Source organism: Engystomops pustulosus, chromosome 5 (assembly GCF_040894005.1).
Source record: "Engystomops pustulosus chromosome 5, aEngPut4.maternal, whole genome shotgun sequence".
Classification (NCBI taxonomy): Eukaryota; Metazoa; Chordata; class Amphibia; order Anura; family Leptodactylidae; genus Engystomops; species Engystomops pustulosus.
Window position 1 is genome coordinate 184,153,878 of NC_092415.1, and position 19,544 is coordinate 184,173,421.

Below are 19,544 nucleotides of genomic sequence, written 5' to 3' on the forward strand. Positions count from 1 at the left end.
ATTTTGGTAAGTAACAAAAAATGTCCTTTCAGCCTCTTCAAAGTGGATAAACATAAAGACATACATTACAATGTACAGTTTAGTTTTTCAGTTGTTTACAAAGGGCTCAGTTTCCAGTTCTGCTGTTCATGTGCCCAATATAGAATCAGATGGGCTCACTGTTGATCTCCATGCAAGCCTTGGGTGCCCTTGACCCTCTTGGACAACTTATAGTAGGTACTAACCACTGTATACCACGTTCATACCACAAGTCCTTTGAACAAGCTTTTATCCATTTGTAAAACCAACAGAATTTGGCCTTTCTCAAATTTCCTTACATTTTTTTAAGCTTGCCCATGGTTTCTGTTTCTATCACATTGGGGGGATTTATCATGACATGGTCTACCAGTCGTGAAACTGTACCATGGCGCATGTTGTGCCGGATATATTAAGATGCTCCTGCCTAGCGTAGAATTATATTGTCTGCATGAGGATCCTAACACAAGCTATAGGCATCCACACCCTGCTACTCCACGTGGCGTAGGGGATAGATGAACATTTCCTAGCTGTAGGCCAGAAATTGTAACCTTTTCATGGCTTGTACACCAGATAATTGGCAAACAAGCCATGATAAATGCCCCCATTAACTGCAAGAACTGACTGCTTAATATATCAGCTTGACAGGTGCCAATGTAAGAATATAATCAAGTTGAAGGTCCCTTAATCTACTACCCAAACTCTTCCCCGATTCATTGGGGGGGGGGGATAAAGATTTCCATAGGGCTGTTTCTTCCCCACTGCCAGGGGAATCTCTCCATTAATTACGCATGCACTTTTGGTTGAGCCAATCTGGCATGTGTATGAGGGAGTCGGGAGAGGCAGCTTTCCATTATCTCATGCATATTGGATGTTTTATTCTCTTCACCTGGTTTTAATGTCATGGCTGATAGATGTACATATAGCTACTTTTTCCTTCTGCCATATTATAGGATTCCTGTTTAGCATATAGATTTTTTTTAATTAAAAGTAAATGCCAGCAGCACATCGTGATTTATCAGGCCATTTCACGTTAAGCTTTCTCCAGTCCTCATAAAACCTGAGCACTGACACGTTTATATAATACTTATACTGATGTTTCTGCATAAAGAGCCTTTTATGAATCTCATCCTCGAAACATATGACTCCCCGATCATATGACATATTCCAATAAAATTCTGATATAATTCTACATTTCAAGTTTTACTTCCTTTTTATGGATTTTTCAGGTTGTAATTTTAGATCTCTATGCGGATCGTTTTTTCGTCTTTTGGTCTTCACTGAAGTGCTATAGACATAACATTCTTACATATTTTCAGACAATGTGATGATGACTGAAGCACTTAAAAACCACTGAAGTAGGTTTGTTCCAGGTCTGCCAATCCATTACACATCACCCCGATGCTTCAGAACATCTGAAATAAATCCAAAACACAAAAAAAAAAAGTGTGAAGAGCAAGAGCTCATCATTTCAGTTTATCAAAAACAAAGTGGAGGATCTACATGGAGGACCCGGCTTCTGATCTGGTCAGATCTCGGTCTATTTTGAAAACAATTGAAACGCACAAATGTGTTATGTGACCTGCAAAGTAACTCACTCATTGCCAAGTATTAGGTCACTGTGTTTATTTCCTGTGCAATGAAATAGGACGTGGTGGAGAACATAGTGCAACCTGTATTTCAACATGCCATAGTGTGGCTAAAGAAACATTACAATCAGATATGGATATGGAGGTCTTAAAAAGAAAAAAAAAGTTATATTTTTCTTTCAATCAAAATAAGGTCAATCTTGGTGACCAAAATGTATATAAAGTGCCATTTTTGGAACCAATATAAACAATATTCAGTAATAAAAAGGATGTTTTATTCCTTTATTGATATAGTTAGTAGCAAAGTAATGACAGTAGATTTGCATAGATGTTTATTGAAGTATCCTGTCCAGATAAACATACACTACAAATACCAATCACTTTGCAAATAAGGTGCATCACAAAATACATGTACTCATGTTACCTTGTTGGAAAGAAAAAAAAAATTAAAATCACTGTAAAAATCAGAATTATACAAATATATTTTATCTGGGATGGTGAATACCATTAAAATTAATACAGTTGTGGTTTTTTTAGGTCACTGTGGGGGTCATTGATCTTATCTCTGTTTGTTTTGGCTTGTTTTTACCTGTCTTTTATCCGTCTGCTACTTTGGTAATTTATCTCACTTTTTCCTTGTGTTAAATGTTTTTTTTAGATCTCTTTTTGAGACATTTGTTACAAATGTCTCAAAAATGTAGCAAAAATGTCTCAAGTCACTTCTTCCAATTTGAAATTATAAGTGTGATTAGCAACGTTTAGCACATCTGGAATAGAAGATAAATGTGTCTTACTGACGATGAACAAACGTCTGGCGAATATTTCAAAGTGTCTCCAAAAAGGCACAAAACTTGCAATGTGCCAAAAAATGTCTCAAAAACAGAAAAAAAACTGGAAGAAAAATAAAGATATATGAACCCCTTTGTGTCTCACACACATAAAAATAGTGTTAGACAACAAAGTGTAGCAAGTTATCCTACAAAATACTAGCCCTCACACAGCTCCAGCAATGAGATAATGAAAAAAGAAGCACCCAGTGTGGTGCTCCAAAGTACTTTTTTTTATGAAAAAGGGATGTTTTGTACACAACGAAACCATTCAAAACCAAGAAAAAAGTTACAATGTTATTTTTTTTCTTACCACAGAGTGAATGTCAAAAAAACAAAAATGATAGTTGTTTTGTACACAGTCCCTAAAAACATGAATATAAGCTAAAAAATTTTAATATAACCTAAAATGGGCACCATCTAAACATAACACTTGCTATCCAAAAAGCTAGCCCTTAAATTCAGGGATTTCAAGTGCTGCTTTGGAAAAGGACATAATAAGCAAAAAAAAAAGAGAAGACTGTATCCTTCAGGGGTTAATGCACGCCATCCAAATACTGCATAAACTTATGTATTCTTTGTCATCAACTTTCAATTCTAATGTATACAAATTTAAGAAATTTTATAAACCAAAGGTATATGCCATATATACTCGAGTATAAGCCTAGTTTTTTAGCACAAAAAGTGTGCTGAAAATCGAAATTCGGCTTATACTCGAGTAAAAAAATATAGGTTTTATCAGGTTTTTGTGGTAAAATTAGGGGTCTTGGCTTATACTTGGGTCGGCTTATACTTGAGTATATATGGTATATATATTTTAGAAGCAATTTCCAAGGAGAATTAAAAATCATATGAGAGGATATTGCAAAATTCCGGTGTTTCATATAGAATGACACATTGTTACAGTACAAAGTAGAAGAGGGCATGGCAATGTACGATCATTGCTTCACATGACCTTTATACATCTCCAGGTAGTGTTATGACATAAATACGGATTTCACAATAGGTAAATACTTAGCTCATAGAAAGATAAGATACTTCATTGAGTGTGTTAGACTGGAAGGGATAAAAGTACAGCTGTCTGATCACATTGTTTAATACTCGTAATGTGTCACTGACATATGATATAACCAAGGTGAATGGTGGCAGGTGGAGAGAATTCTAGAATTCTATGTATTCATCTCCATTTACCCTACCTGTAAATATGCAAATCATTACAGAGCATTATTATTCATGTAGCGTCATTGCTGCTGTGCCAGGAAGTGTAAACAAACATGCAAAATTGAAACTTTTTGGGAAACACTACTAGAAAGTGTGTACAAGAGAAAGGATGCCATCATCTACTATGTCTCTTCTTTTCAGATTATTGATTACATGGTAGTAAAGAGTATCATTTGTCACATTACAATAAACAGCAACGATTGATCAGATGATCGTTAAAGGACATCTACCATCAGCTTAGCTGATGGTAGATGATTATTACTCACCTCCCCGTCCTGTCCCTGCCTTCTCCATGCTCCATCATAAATTTTATGGATGAATTTTGGAGAAAAAATATTTTATACCATATGCAAACTAGCCTTTGGTGCTCTGTGGAGCACCACAGGCTCCGCTGAGGTATAATTTATGCACACCCCGGGCCAATGGTACGGCCCTGAGACCATTTCTAGAGCTCTTTTCAAATCTTACGCTGGCAACAAGCCGGCACGTAACCATGCCCATGAGCAAGATTTTCACACATTCATTGTGCTGCCTGCTTGTTGCCAACGTGTGACATCACCGGCTCTCAAAATGGTCTTAGGGCCAGCCCCGGGGGCGTGCATAAATGTCTTTTAAATTTTCAGAAGGTGAATATTAATTATAGAAAAACAGAGAAAACAGCAGCACGAAAACCGACACATTTCGAGCACTAGCTTGGGTTCTTAATCACCAACTATGAGAGGAGAGCAGGTTAGTGCTCGGTTCTTGTTTTTTTTTTTTCATTTTGATGGGTTTTTTGGATATTGGATAAAGCTGGAGTAAAGAATTTTACCTCTTGCCTTGGTGAGCGCTGGATAATTTTCCTAACTGCGGTAGATGTGGGGCAGGACCACTGGCGCTATGGGGGGAGTGCATAAATTGAAATACTAGGCTCCTTGAGGTGGTCGGGTGGAGTAGCCTGAGCAACCCAGGGTAATTAGCCTAACTTTTATATCTCTATATTTCTGCAATTTCAGCATCTATAGTTATAATTAAAGCAACATCCACCATCTACCATTAGGACATATCTAACATCCCTAAACTGATGTCTTTTAACTCTTTATTGCATATTACAATTAATGATGACCAATTAATCATATACAAAAGTAATGCCCTGTGTTTCCCACCTGCCTCCCTCAGAAAAAGAAATCTAACTTGATTTGGAGATCTAAATTAAATTGTTTGCGGCCTATGTGTATGACGTCTGCTTGATGACAGTAGGCTGCAGCATGGGCATTCTGCTCACACTCAGGGCCTTGGAAACCAATGGAAATTAATGGAACCAATGGCTAGAAGAAACCCAAAAACAATGTTATCAATCTAAATATCAACAAGTGGTTTGACATTTTTGATTTTCCACAAACATTATGGATTGTGTACCAAGCACTACAATATACTAGTGGTTATGCTTCGTATTATTGCTCATACTCTTTCACTTGAATGGGACTGAACTACACATAGGCCAAGTTAACAATGGGGACACATTGGTGGGTTAGACCACCATCATTCTGAAATTGATGAGCTGTCCTAAAAATAATTGTTAAAAAAAGTTCTGGATTATTCCTTTAAGAAACAATGTAAACCATACAAAGCATCAGCATTATGTAATATTTTGCAGCGCACCCTAGCCTGATAGGTGGTAGCTATACAAAGCGTTTTTTTTTCAAGTTACAGAACTTTTTCTGTACCTCTGCATAGATAACACATGAAGCAAAGATGATCTGGCCAATTAGGCACCCGATTATAAAACTAATAAAAAAGAGATGATGGCACTTAAGGTTAATACATTTCATTTCAATGATCCATAAAACAGCATTATGCTAAGGCTTGACTTGACACAGGGTAATACCGCTAATGGAGTCATATTTTATGGGATTTTTCTAAACAAGTCATCTAATTATTTTGTCATCTTTCTTTTACCCAATGGTTAAATATGCAGCTACCTGACTCAGTAGACTTAACTGGTCCCAATAAGCTCTCAGTATGTTCCAGCTTATCATGTTTATGTTCATCCATCTTTCATTTGTAGGAACCTTCAGGCAATATCCAAATAAAGTTATGTTTTCAGTTTTCTCCACAGCTAATCGGTACAAGTTAATCCAGTTATTATTCATGTTTACAGATGCTCGCGGACTGTCTCTTTAGCATTCTGTGCTTGTAAGAACAGAGTAAAAGTTTCTGTCACTTTATGTCATGTATAGTGGGTGCAGTTATTCAAATATAATGTTAATATATATGGAATTAAAATACCGTATATACTCGAGTATAAGCCGACCCGAGTATAAGCCGAGACCCCTAATTTCAACACAAAAAACTGGGAAAACCTATTGACTCGAGTATAAGCCGAGGGTGGGAAATGCATTGGTTACAGCCTCCCAGTATATAGTCTGCCAGCCCCTGTAGCATACAGCCTGCCCAGCCCCTGTAGCATATAGCCTGCCCAGCCCCTGTAGTAGGAAAAAAAATAACACTGTACTCATCTTTCCGACGTCCCCCATAGGTCCTCTTCTGTCTCAGACTGTCTCAGACAGAAGAGGACCTACGGGTGACGTCAGAAAGCTGAGTTTTGTCTTTATTTTTTTAGTTGACTCGAGTATAAGCCGAGTTAGGGTTTTTGAGCACAAATTTTGTGCTGAAAAACTAGGCTTATACTCGAGTATATAAGGTACATGAATATAGCATTTATCATAGCATGTATGGGATACTGGGGTACAAGCCATGGAAAAGTTGCAATTACTGGCGCACAGATGGGAATTTTAACTTTTTATCCCTTTTAACCACCTCCACAGCAGGAGGTCCCGGCTCAGGGCAGTTTCCCCCGGCCTGGAAGAGACAGGAAATTATTTTGTACATAGTATTCCGGCAGCTGTTACACACAGAGACAGGCTAAACATTACACTTACATACATACACTAAGAGAGACATATTCTTACATGATGCTGGCTCCTTAGTTGTAAACAAACAGTTACAGGACAGTTCAGGTTAGCAAGACCAAACCTGGCGTATAGAATACACCTGCCTGGAGCCCTTAGTGTATCAGGTGCATCATTCAGCTAAGGGAGCGAATCTCGAGTAACAAACAATGGGACACATTTACTTACCCGCCTCGTCGCGATCCCCGAGGGAATTGTCATGAGTTTCTCCCACCCCAAACCAACAGCGCAGCATTGCATATGCCAAAGCTTTATATAGATGCTCATACTTCTCCATCCCCTATTAATGCCGATTTTGTAAATATGCAAATTAGACAGAAATGCTAATGCCAACAATTGTCAATTTCTTAAAACTCTGTGCTTTGCTGTTTTCTCTGTAATCCATTCTAAACAAACTGACAACTAGGTGAAATCACTTGTGGGGTGGACACTCACTGCCTGTTCAATAAATATCAACAGTATGAAACCATGTAGAGATACACCTCTTTAAAGAACATCTAATACCAGGATGAAGGATTGTAAACCAAGCACACTGACATACTGGTGTGTACCCCCTCTGGAAGGATCTGCTCTTCTTTATGTCCTAGTTTTTACCAAAAAAAGGCTTTTAAAAGCCTATAGCTCTTAAGGCTATAGCTCTTCAGGCTCTTCAGGCCTATAGCTCTTCAGGCTCATTTGCATAAATTCTAAAGCCTTAAAAAAAAGGAATTAGAACCTAAGAGAAGAGCAGATCCTGTCAGAGGGGGCACACACCAGTATGTCAGTGTGCTTGGTTTACAATGCTGCATCCTGGTGTTAGATGATCTTTAACAAGGGAAAATTCCCACCAAGTTGTCATTTTATTGGTACATATTCTGCAGAAATAACAGAGGAAAGGCACAACACATGTAGTGTTAAGAGTTATTTCATAGTAATTACACAAGTAATACAGGTATATAATAAAAAAGATTAATTAAAAGATATTATCAAAAATGGTCAGAACATCCTGAGATAACAATGGAACCCTGTCTATATTTTTTCTGCATCCGCTAGTACAGTTGTCAATGTAACTAATGCTGAGTCATATAATATACAGCTTCAACCTTATGAACTACAGTATGTTGTACTCGGTAACCTGAGAGATTACATATCTAGAAAGTTCTAATCAGAAAAAAAATGTGCATATATTCTTACATTTACAGAGTCCAAAGCAATAGAACTCATTCAGCATTCAGCAAATCTTTCCCTTGTAGATCTCAGGTGCACGATGGGCCCAAATTCCTATCAACTATTATGAGAAGCTTGTGGAAGGATATCCAAGACATTTGACCCAAGACATATAGTGTAAGGGTGCGGTCACATGGTCTTGGACCGTTCTTGATGCGTTTTTAAATGCACTGAAAAGGAATGCGTTTTTACATGTTACCAGGCGTTTGGCTGGTTTGAACCTTTTTTTTCTTCATTTCTGGAAGTATAAGCAGCTGTGTTAAAATTTTCACAGCTGCTTACACTTCCAGGATTGAAGAAAAACTGATGCAATCCCGTGAAACGCATGGCAAGCATGCAAAAATGCATGCTTTTTAAAACGCACGTTTTCAGGTCATTTTCATGGGAAAGAGTCTGTGACACGGGACACAGGAAAACAGGTACAGGAATCACCGGAATAACAGGAACACTGGAAAATGGCTGAAGATCCGGCGAGGCAGGAAGGGAGGTGCCAGATTATAAGGCAGAGCCGGTTTAGCCAGCGCCAATCACCAGGACGTTGGCCTTTTAAATCTTAAAGAGCCGGCGCTCGTGCCCTAAGGAGCGGGGTCGCGCACGCACGGCCTAGTTGGATCCAGAGCAGGAGCGTGGAGAGGTAAGTCCAGGGCAGTGCCAGCGGGGACCGCACCACAGGGGACCGCACCACATTGATCACAGGGGCACCTGTGACAACCACACCTTATGGGCAGTGAAATATATGTATGAAATGTATACTAATGTAATGTATGTAAACTTTTGACTGCAGAAAGTTCTAAAAATGCCTTAAAGATTCCATCTCTCTCATTATTCTGACATCTGGCAAATATAAATAGTTTTAATAATTGACCTAAAACGGGAAAGGTTTATTCTGATTTCATGTCAGATAGATAGATTAATATAAAGAATATTAATCTAAAAGTAAGAAGTAAGAATGACCTGCAGGTAAATAAGTAGCTTGTTTCCTTCCTGCACATGGCTCCTGTAGTGTTTGCTCATATATTAAGCCTGTCAGCATCCAGGAGCATGGGAGTAATTTTAATTTTTCTGGGATCAATATTACTGAAAACACTCCTCATTCTTTCCATTATTTGGCAAAACACATTTCTCACAGAGAATAGAAAATCTTCGGTGAATCCTGTCACCGAGCTGAACCTTTGTTGATAAATCAATGTCTTATCTTTTCCTGCACAATTCAGCTGCGAAAACTCTTGATTTCAGAACCCACTAATTATAGTCCATGGAATGTTCTCATAAACAGGGAGGGGAAGATTGATGTCATTGGAAATCCGCGCTACCTTATTTCACTTTGTCTAAATCCGTTCAAAGTTCAGTCGTCACAGCACAAATATGTTGTATGACAAATGTCCGGGAACCTGTGATTCATTCATTCTCTCCCCTTTCCTTTTTTTTTTTGACTTTAACAATTTGTTCTAGTGTTGGAATGCAAGGAAGCGAAAAAGGACAGGCAGAAACTTTCTCCGGGGTGTGAAAACTTTCTCTAAATGAACATCAGTCTCAAATATCCTCCACATAGTGAGAGGGTATAATAGTGCATAATGCCTCTAATTGTAATGACATCTGCTTTGTATATCCTTAGTGAGTCTTAGCGTTTACAGGGTATTAGTTTAATCACCTGGAATCTGCTTTTAAGAAAAACCATTATGATCACCCGTAATTGCTGCTCTGGACATAGTAAGCTTCCAGATAATCATTGGATTGGAAAGGTAATAGTTCTCTATACTGTCTATGTTATTTTAAAGGAAAATGCGTGGACCGAAACTTGTAAAACCAAACTGCTAGGGACCTGGGTGTTTTTTTTCAATGTGTTTTGGAATCGGTTCAACCTTAGTGCGGCGGTAGTTCTAGCCGTAGGGTGTCGTTTTTATGGCTTCTAATGACTGGGCTTGAAATATTCAACACACTTTTCTATTAAATAGAAATAGAAGCAAAAGGCGAGGCGGAACACATGCCGTCCTATGTGGGATAATATAGAGTTCAACTAGATTAAACACACTTAAATAGGCATTAAATCTGAAGTATAAAGCCTATAAAGTGCAGTCTGTAAAAAAAAAATACGCGCAAATGTATATAAACATTACTGGAAGTTTTTAGAATATAGATGTGTGACATAGAGCAGTCAGCCGGGAGGAAGCCATTATTCTGCACTTCCTCTAAGAGACTCGATATTACTGCATGACAAAAGACTAATAATAAATGACAGTCTCACACAAGATCAAAGCATTTCATTGGATAAATGTCTACTAAACAAGAAAGGTGGGAGGGGCAGGCACCATCCAAGAATATATACAGTAATATGAATATGTACAGCCACTAAAAAGGAAGAAAAAGGAATAGCCTATGAATAGAGATGAGCGAACATGCTCGTCCGAGCTTAATGCTCGTTCGAGCATTAGCGTACTCGAAACTGCTCGTTGCTCGGACGAATACTTCGCCCGCTCGAGAAAATGGCAGCTCCCGCCGTTTTGCTTTTTGGCGGCCAGAAACAGAGCCAATCACAAGCCAGGAGACTCTGCACTCCACCCAGCATGACGTGGTACCCTTACACGTCGATAGCAGTGGTTGGCTGGCCAGATCAGGTGACCCTGGGATAGACTAGCCGCTGGCCGCGCTGCTCGGATCATTCTGTGTCTGGATGCCGCTAGGGAGAGAGCTGCTGCTGGTCAGGGAAAGCGTTAGGGTGTTCTATTAGCTTACTGTTAGGCAGGAGTGATTCTCCAAGAACCCAACAGCCCTTCTTAGGGCTACAATAACGTTCTACTTTTTTTTTTTTTTATTTGCATCTAGTACCATTTTGTGAGGAATTAGCAGGGGGACTTGCTACCGTTGTGTTTAGCTCTTAGTGGCACACATATCCACCTCAAACACCAAAGTGGGAAAATTTAGTAGGGGTTGGATTTCAATTAGGCACAGTCTGCCATTTTTCCTTTTTTATTTTACGTTTATTTTGTTTAATAACTCAGTGTCATCTCATCTGGCATAGTAGTGTGCTTTCATACTTGGCTAGAAAATAGCCATAGGAGAATCCAAACGGCTTACGCCTACAGTAGCGTTATATATTTGATTTCTGGTTGATCTGCTGGTGGCTGTACTTGCTGCAGTGCATCTACTAGCCAATTGTGAGCAATTTGTAGTGAGACTTGCGACCGCTGTGTTTTGCGCTTAGTGACGCACATATCCATTGCAAAGACCGAAGTGGGAAAATTTAGTAGGGGTTGGATTTCAATTAGGCACAGTCTGCCATTTGTCCTTTTTTATTTTACGTTTATTTTGTTTAATAACTCAGCGTCATCTCATCTGGCATAGTAGTGTGCTTTCATACTTGGCTAGAAAATAGCCATAGGAGAATCCAAACGGCTTACGCCTACAGTAGCGTTATATATTTGATTTCTGGTTGATCTGCTGGTGGCTGTACTTGCTGCAGTGCATCTACTAGCCAATTGTGAGCAATTTGTAGTGAGACTTGCGACCGCTGTGTTTTGCGCTTAGTGACGCACATATCCATTGCAAAGACCGAAGTGGGAAAATTTAGTAGGGGTTGGATTTCAATTAGGCACAGTCTGCCATTTGTCCTTTTTTATTTTACGTTTATTTTGTTTAATAACTCAGCGTCATCTCATCTGGCATAATAATAAATAATAATAATTCTTTATTTATATAGCGCACACAGATTACGCAGCGCTGCACAAGCATGTCAAATTGGTCCATAGTAGTGTGCTTTCATACTTGGCTAGAAAATAGCCATAGGAGAATCCAAACGGCTTACGCCTACAGTAGCGTTATATATTTGATTTCTGGTTGATCTGCTGGTGGCTGTACTTGCTGCAGTGCATCTACTAGCCAATTGTCAGCAATTTGTAGTGAGACTTGCGACCGCTGTGTTTTGCGCTTAGTGACGCACATATCCATTGCAAAGACCGAAGTGGGAAAATTTAGTAGGGGTTGGATTTCAATTAGGCACAGTCTGCCATTTGTCCTTTTTTATTTTACGTTTATTTTGTTTAATAACTCAGCGTCATCTCATCTGGCATAGTAGTGTGCTTTCATACTTGGCTAGAAAATAGCCATAGGAGAATCCAAACGGCTTACGCCTACAGTAGCGTTATATATTTGATTTCTGGTTGATCTGCTGGTGGCTGTACTTGCTGCAGTGCATCTACTAGCCAATTGTGAGCAATTTGTAGTGAGACTTGCGACCGCTGTGTTTTGCGCTTCGTGACGCACATATCCATTGCAAAGACCGAAGTGGGAAAATTTAGTAGGGGTTGGATTTCAATTAGGCACAGTCTGCCATTTGTCCTTTTTTATTTTACGTTTATTTTGTTTAATAACTCAGCGTCATCTCATCTGGCATAGTAGTGTGCTTTCATACTTGGCTAGAAAATAGCCATAGGAGAATCCAAACGGCTTACGCCTACAGTAGCGTTATATATTTGATTTCTGGTTGATCTGCTGGTGGCTGTACTTGCTGCAGTGCATCTACTAGCCAATTGTGAGCAATTTGTAGTGAGACTTGCGACCGCTGTGTTTTGCGCTTAGTGACGCACATATCCATTGCAAAGACCGAAGTGGGAAAATTTAGTAGGGGTTGGATTTCAATTAGGCACTGTCTGCCATTTGTCCTTTTTTATTTTACGTTTATTTTGTTTAATAACTCGGTGTCATCTCATCTGGCATAGTAGTGTGCTTTCATACTTGGCTAGAAAATAGCCATAGCAATAGGATAGCATTGTTTGGTTTTAAAAACTCAAAAACACACAAAAAAAAAAAAAAACACAAAAAAAAGTTAAAAAAAAATTAAAGCTATAACTCTCATTTTAAAAATGTTTAACCCGAGGGCTAGGGGTAGAGGACGAGGGCGGGGACGTGGGCGTCCAACTACTGCAGGGGTCAGAGGCCGTGGTCCTGGCCGGGGTGAGACACCACCTGCTTATGAGGGAGCAGGGGAACGCCGCAGAGCTACACTCCATAGGTTCATGTCTGAAGTTACTGGGACTCGTGGTAGAGCACTGTTGAGGCCAGAACAGTGCGAACAGGTGATGTCGTGGATTGCTGACAATGCTTCGAGCAATTTGTCCACCAGTCAGTCTTCCACGCAGTCCACCCATGTCACCGAAATCGGCACTCCTCCAGCTCCTGCACCTCAGCCTCCTCCCCCCCAGTCTGCCCCCTCCCAGGAAAATTTGGCATTTGAACCGGCATACTCTGAGGAACTGTTTTCTGGACCCTTCCCACAGTCACAAACCACTTGTCCGGTTGCTGCTGAGCAATTTTCCGATGCCCAGGTTTTCCACCAGTCACAGTCTGTGGGTGATGATGACCTTCTTGACGTAGTGGAAGTGTGTAAAGAGGTGTCCGACGATGAGGAGACACGGTTGTCAGACAGTGGGGAAGTTGTTGTCAGGGCAGGAAGTCCGAGGGGGGAGCAGACTGAGGGATCGGAGGATGATGAGGTGACAGACCCAAGCTGGGTTGAGAGGCCGGGTGAACACAGTGCTTCTGAGACGGAGGAGAGTCCTCGACCAGAACAGGTTGGAAGAGGCAGTGGTGGGGCCAGACGGAGAGGCAGGGCCAGAGCTGGTGCATCAGCGCCAAATGTGTCAACTAGTGAAGCTCCCGTGGCGAGGGCTCTTGCGGCGAGGGCTAGATCTTCAGAAGTCTGGAGGTTCTTTAAGGAAACACCGGATGACCGACGGACTGTGGTGTGCAACATTTGCCAAACCAGGCTCAGCAGGGGTTCCACCACTACTAGCTTAACTACCACCAGTATGCGCAGGCATATGAATGCTAAACACCCCACTCAGTGGCAACAAGCCCGTTCACCTCCGGCCGTGCACACCACTGCTCCTTCCCCTGTGTCAGCTGATAGTCAGCCCCCTGCCCAGGACCCTGCCACAAAAACCCCATCGTCGCCTCCACGATCCTCCACAGCATCCACCAGCGTTCAGCTCTCCATACCCCAGACGCTGGAGCGGAAACGCAAATATAGTGCAACCCACCCGCACGCCCAAGCCCTTAATGTGCACATCTCCAGATTGCTTAGCCTGGAGATGCTGCCCTATAGGCTATTAGAGACCGAGGCCTTTCGCAACCTCATGGCGGCGGCCGCCCCTCGGTATTCGGTCCCCAGCCGCCACTACTTTTCCCGATGTGCCGTCCCAGCCCTGCACCAGCACGTGTCAGACAACATCACCCGTGCCCTGACCAACGCCGTTTCTGACAAGGTCCACCTGACCACGGACACGTGGACGAGTGCTGCCGGGCAGGGCCACTATATATCGCTGACGGCACATTGGGTTAACTTGGTGGAGGCTGGGACCGAGTCTGACCCTGGGGCTGGTCATATACTGCCGACGCCGAGGATTGCGGGGCCTACCTCGGTCCAGGTGTTTCAGGCCTACTATGCCTCCTCCTCCTCCCACCCCTCCTCCACCTCCTCCTCCGAACTACCATCCGTGGGCACGGCGCCATCAGTCGGTAGCTCTAGGCACAGCAGCAGTGCCGTTGCTAAGCGACAGCAGGCGGTGCTCAAACTGCTGAGCCTAGGCGATAAAAGGCACACCGCCCAAGAGCTATTACAGGGCATCACGGCGCAGACTGATCTGTGGCTGGCACCGCTGAACCTGAAGCCAGGCATGGTTGTGTGTGACAACGGCCGTAACCTGGTGGCGGCTCTGCAACTCGGCAGACTGACACATGTGCCATGCCTGGCCCATATGTTAAATCTGATAGTTCAGCGTTTCCTCAAGACATACCCCAATCTGTCAGATTTGCTCACGAAGGTGCGCCGCATCTGTGCGCATTTCAGGAAGTCCAGCACAGATGCTGCCACTCTCAGGGCAGCGCAGCGCCGCCTCCAACTGCCCGCTCACCGACTGTTGTGCGACGTGCCCACGAGGTGGAATTCAACACTGACCATGTTATCCAGAGTTTACCAGCAGCGCCGAGCCATTGTAGACTGCCAGATGTCAACTTCCACCAGAACTGGTAGTCAGGTCAGTCAGCTTCCTCAAGTCTACAATGAGGAGTGGACGTGGATGTCTGATATCTGTCAGGTGCTGAGTAACTTTGAGGAGTCAACACAGATGGTCAGTGGCGATGCCGCCATCATCAGCCTCACCATCCCGCTGCTTGGCCTGTTGAAAAACTCTCTGATCAGCATGAAGTCGGAAGCTTTGCGCTCGTCACAAGAGACGGGGGAAGAAGATTCCCTTGTTGATAGCCAAAGCACCCTTAGGTCTGTTTCTCAGCGCATATCGGAGGAGGTGGAGGTGGAGGAGGATGAGGAGGAAGAGGAGGAGAATGTTGGCGAGACACAAGAGGGGGCCATTGTTGAGTCCTTTACTGTTCAGCGTGTATGGGCAGAAGAAGAGGAGTTGGAGGAGTTGGAGGAGGAGGAAATGGACAGTCAGGCCAGTGAGGGGAGTGAATTCTTACGCGTTGGTACTCTGGCGCATATGGCAGATTTCATGCTAGGCTGCCTATCCCGTGACCCTCGCGTTCAAAGAATTTATTCCAGCACCGATTACTGGGTGTTCACTCTCCTGGACCCACGGTACAAGCAAAATCTTTCCACTCTCATCCCTGCAGAGGAAAGGAGTGTGAGAATGCATGAATACCAGCAGGCCCTGGTGCACAAGCTGAAACAGTATTTCCCTTCTGACAGCGCTAGCGGCAGAGTGCGTAGTTCTGCGGGACAAGTAGCGAGGGAGAGTAGGCGAGCAGGCAGCTTGTCCAGCACTGGCAAGGGTACGCTTTACAAGGCTTTTTGCCAGCTTTATGTCACCCCAGCAAGACACTGTCACCTGTCCCCAGTCTCGGCAGAGTAGGGCTGATCTTTACAGAAAGATGGTGAGGGAGTACGTAGCTGACCATACCATCGTCCTAAATGATCACACAGCTCCCTACAACTACTGGGTTTCAAAGCTGGACATGTGGCACGAACTGGCGCTGTACGCCTTGGAGGTTCTTGCCTGCCCTGCCGCTAGCGTCTTGTCCGAGCGGGTTTTCAGTGCAGCTGGTGGCATCATCACCGATAAGCGTACACGCCTGTCGACTGACAGCGCTGACAGGCTGACGCTTATTAAGATGAATAAAGCCTGGATTTCTCCTAATTTCCAATCTCCACCAGGTGAAGGAAGCTCAACCTGAATAATTGATCCACTCCTCCTCCTCCTCATTTTCCTCCTTCTCCTCCTCTTTGTACAGTAAAGCAGAGGAAACTGGCTATTTTTTGACAGGGCCCACTGGCTCTTGCTATAGTACTTTATGCATTTAATTTTTCTGGAGGGCCACCGACCCGGTCCTCTGTTTTAAACAATTTTTGGGAGTGCCACATACAGGCACTCAATCTATTCAATTTTTCTGGAGGGCCACCGACCCGTTCCTCTGTTTTAAACAATTTTTGGGAGTGCCACATACAGGCACTCAATCTATTCTATTTTTCTGGAGGGCCACCTACCTGCTCCTCTGGTTTGAAAACTTTTTGGGACTGCCACATACAGGCACTCAATCGATTCCATTTTTCTGGAGGGCCACCTACCTGCTCCTCTGGTTTGAAAACTTTTTGGGACTGCCACATACAGGCACTCAATCTATTCTATTTTTCTGGAGGGCCACCTACCTGCTCCTCTGGTTTGAAAACTTTTTGGGACTGCCACATACAGGCACTCAATCTATTCAATTTTTCTGGAGGGCCACCTACCTGCTCTTCTGGTTTGAAAACTTTTTGGGACTGCCACATACAGGCACTCAATCTATTCAATTTTTCTGGAGGGCCACCTACCTGCTCCTCTGGTTTGAAAACTTTTTGGGACTGCCACATACAGGCACTCAATCTATTCAATTTTTCTGGAGGGCCACCTACCTGCTCCTCTGGTTTGAAAACTTTTTGGGACTGCCACATACAGGCACTCAATCTATTCAATTTTTCTGGAGGGCCACCTACCTGCTCCTCTGGTTTGAAAACTTTTTGGGACTGCCACATACAGGCACTCAATCTATTCTATTTTTCTGGAGGGCCACCTACCTGCTCCTCTGGTTTGAAAAATTTTTGGGACTGCCACATACAGGCACTATCCAAATTAAATTGTCTCCATAGCAGCCTCCACACGTTGTCTCCATTGCTACCTCCAAAAGTCGTCCATATAGCTGCCTCCATACATCGTCCCTTTATCAAACGAGGTGTGTCAGGCAGAAATTTGGGTTGTTTTCATGGATTCCACATCAAAGTTGTTAACTTTGTCGCCACCCAGCTGTGTTATCCACAAAATATACTAATAAACTTTTATCATTTACCAATATTATTTCAGCGCTTCTTGCGCATCTGTTTACATTCCCCTCACCCGCCATATCCTAAACTTATAAGAACGCTACTACACTTGATCTTATACAAAAGGTTCTTAGAAGTGCTGTTTGGGGAGTAGCCTAGAGACAGGGGCTTGGATTGGCGAAAGCTCGCCTGGCAGCGGAGCGCCAGCTCCATGCCAAGATCCAACTAACATAGTTTTAACTGCAGAACCTTTAATCTACTACTAGTTCACTGCCTCCATACATGGTCCCCTTATCAAACGAGCTGTGTCAGGCAGAATTTTGGGTTGTTTTCATGGCTTCCATGTTAACTTTGTCGCCACCCTGCTGTGTAATCCACAAAATATACTGGCAAACTTTTATCATGTACCGATATTATTTGAGCGCTTCTTGCTCACCTCCTTTGGTTCCTCTCTGCCACCCATTGGTTTGAAGCCTGAGTCCATTTAGGGTATGTCGCCATGCCACTCTCTAGCCTGCTGCCGCTGCCTCTGCATGCCGTCCCCTATAGTGTCAGGGTCAATTATTGGATGTTTTAGATGCTATCTAGCTTCATTCTGTCACTCTGTCATGGCCATGCTGTTGCCCATAATTTTGGCATAATGGTGCGATTAAGCAGCCTCAGAGGCATCCATGCATGCTGCCCCTGCTGTTTCCTGTCCATTTCCGTGGTGTTTCCATCCTTTTCTGAGGTTCCCAGGTGTTTGGCCAAGCTTCCCTGTGCAGAGCCTTGGTCCCCTTGAAAAATGCTCGAGTCTCCCATTGACTTCAATGGGGTTCGTTATTCGAGACGAGCACTCGAGCATCGGGAAAAGTTCGTCTCGAATAACGAGTACCCGAGCATTTTAGTGCTCGCTCATCTCTACCTATGAACCATTAGTCATTAAATTATGATGTCATATTCACAATTACTTAATTATTACATGTGAAAAACAAAAAACACTGGGGAAGATTTATTATAAGTCTCATAGAGCAGAACTGTTCTAGTTGCCTTTGGCAACCAATCAGAGCTCAGCTTTCTTTTTCCCACAGATGTTTATAAAATTAAAGCTGAACTCTGATTGGTTTTCATGGGAAACTAGAACAGTTTTACCTAAGAAACGTCATGATAAATCTCCCCCACTGTGCAATGGATAAAAATTATTTAAAAGCCATACAAGCATTACAGAACTCTGGGGTGAGCTGGTATGGCTACAATCCCCCGCACCACCCTACCCAATTTACAATAAGCAGGTAAACTACACTCTATTCCTAGCAAAAAATGTGTTTAGTAAATCATTTTATATGGTGAAATGCAGGGGTGTAACTTGAGGGGGTGCAGTGGGTTCAGTCGCAACCGGGCCCTAGAAGCTTAGGGGGCCCATAACGTGTCACTTTCCCATATGAGAAGACTAGTACTATAATCCATACATTACAGTCGGAGGCCTGGCACATACTTTGCCCTGGGACCAATCAATTTCAAGTTACACCACTACTGAAATCAATTTAATGTTCAAACCTTAGAAAACGTATGGAAATCAATAGCAAATACTAAAACATAGGCATCGGTGGACTACAAGATCACATTCTAGATAAATGACAGTACAGAACCATGCAGAGTAGCAAAGCAAGGTTAGGTGCATGAATCTACCTTGGGGGTCCAGGGTGGCGAAACATAGGCAACTGCATCACAGGACAGCCATGGTCCTCTTTACCTTCTCATTACCTTCTTACCTTCTCCATTGCTCTTTCCAGCTATTAATGCTACGCTTCACTCCTTCATAGTTTATAGTTTATACGGTTGAAAAAAGACACTTGTCCATCAAGTTCAACCAAGGAAGGGAAGGGATTGGATGAGGAAGGGATTTAGGGGGAACAATCCTATATAACATAACCATCAATGTTATTTAGGTGTAAAAAGGCATCTAGACCCTTCTTGAAGCTCTCTGCTGTCCCTGCTGTGACCAGCGCCTGAGGCAGGCTATTCCACAGATTGACAGTTCTCATAGTAAAAAAGCCCTGTCGCTTCTGGTGATTAAACCTTGTTTTCTCCAAACGGAGACAGTGCCCCCTCGTCTTTTGATTTGATCTAATCTGAAACAACTTACCACCATATTTTTTGCATGGACCATTCATATATTTAAATAAATTAATCATGTCCCCTCGTAGTCGTCTCTTTTCCAGACTAAATAAATCTAGTTGTTTTAATCTTTCCTCATAACTAAGACCCTCCATACCCCTTATCATTTTTGTGGCTCTACGTTGAACCCTCTCCAGCTCCAGGGCATCCTTTTTATGGACCGGTGCCCAGAACTGAACAGCATATTCCAGGTGTGGCCGAACCAATGCTTTGTATAGTGGTAATATTACATCCCTATCACGAGAGTCCATTCCACTTTTGATACATGACA

General features: G+C 42.7%; 1 long non-coding RNA gene across 2 annotated transcripts; it reads right to left on the reverse strand.

The window, feature by feature from the left end:
* Positions 1-301: 301 nt before the first annotated feature.
* LOC140134263 (uncharacterized) lies at positions 302-18,854 on the reverse strand. Of its 2 annotated transcripts, none has more exons than XR_011856166.1 (3): positions 18,785-18,854; positions 5,614-5,819; positions 302-1,430 (listed from the first exon to the last, which is right to left on the reverse strand). It is a non-coding gene; the product is annotated as an uncharacterized lncRNA (long non-coding RNA). The 2 variants fall into 2 exon arrangements; XR_011856167.1 differs by having other exon boundaries at positions 5,614-5,824.
* Between the last annotated feature and the right edge of the window lie 690 nt (positions 18,855-19,544).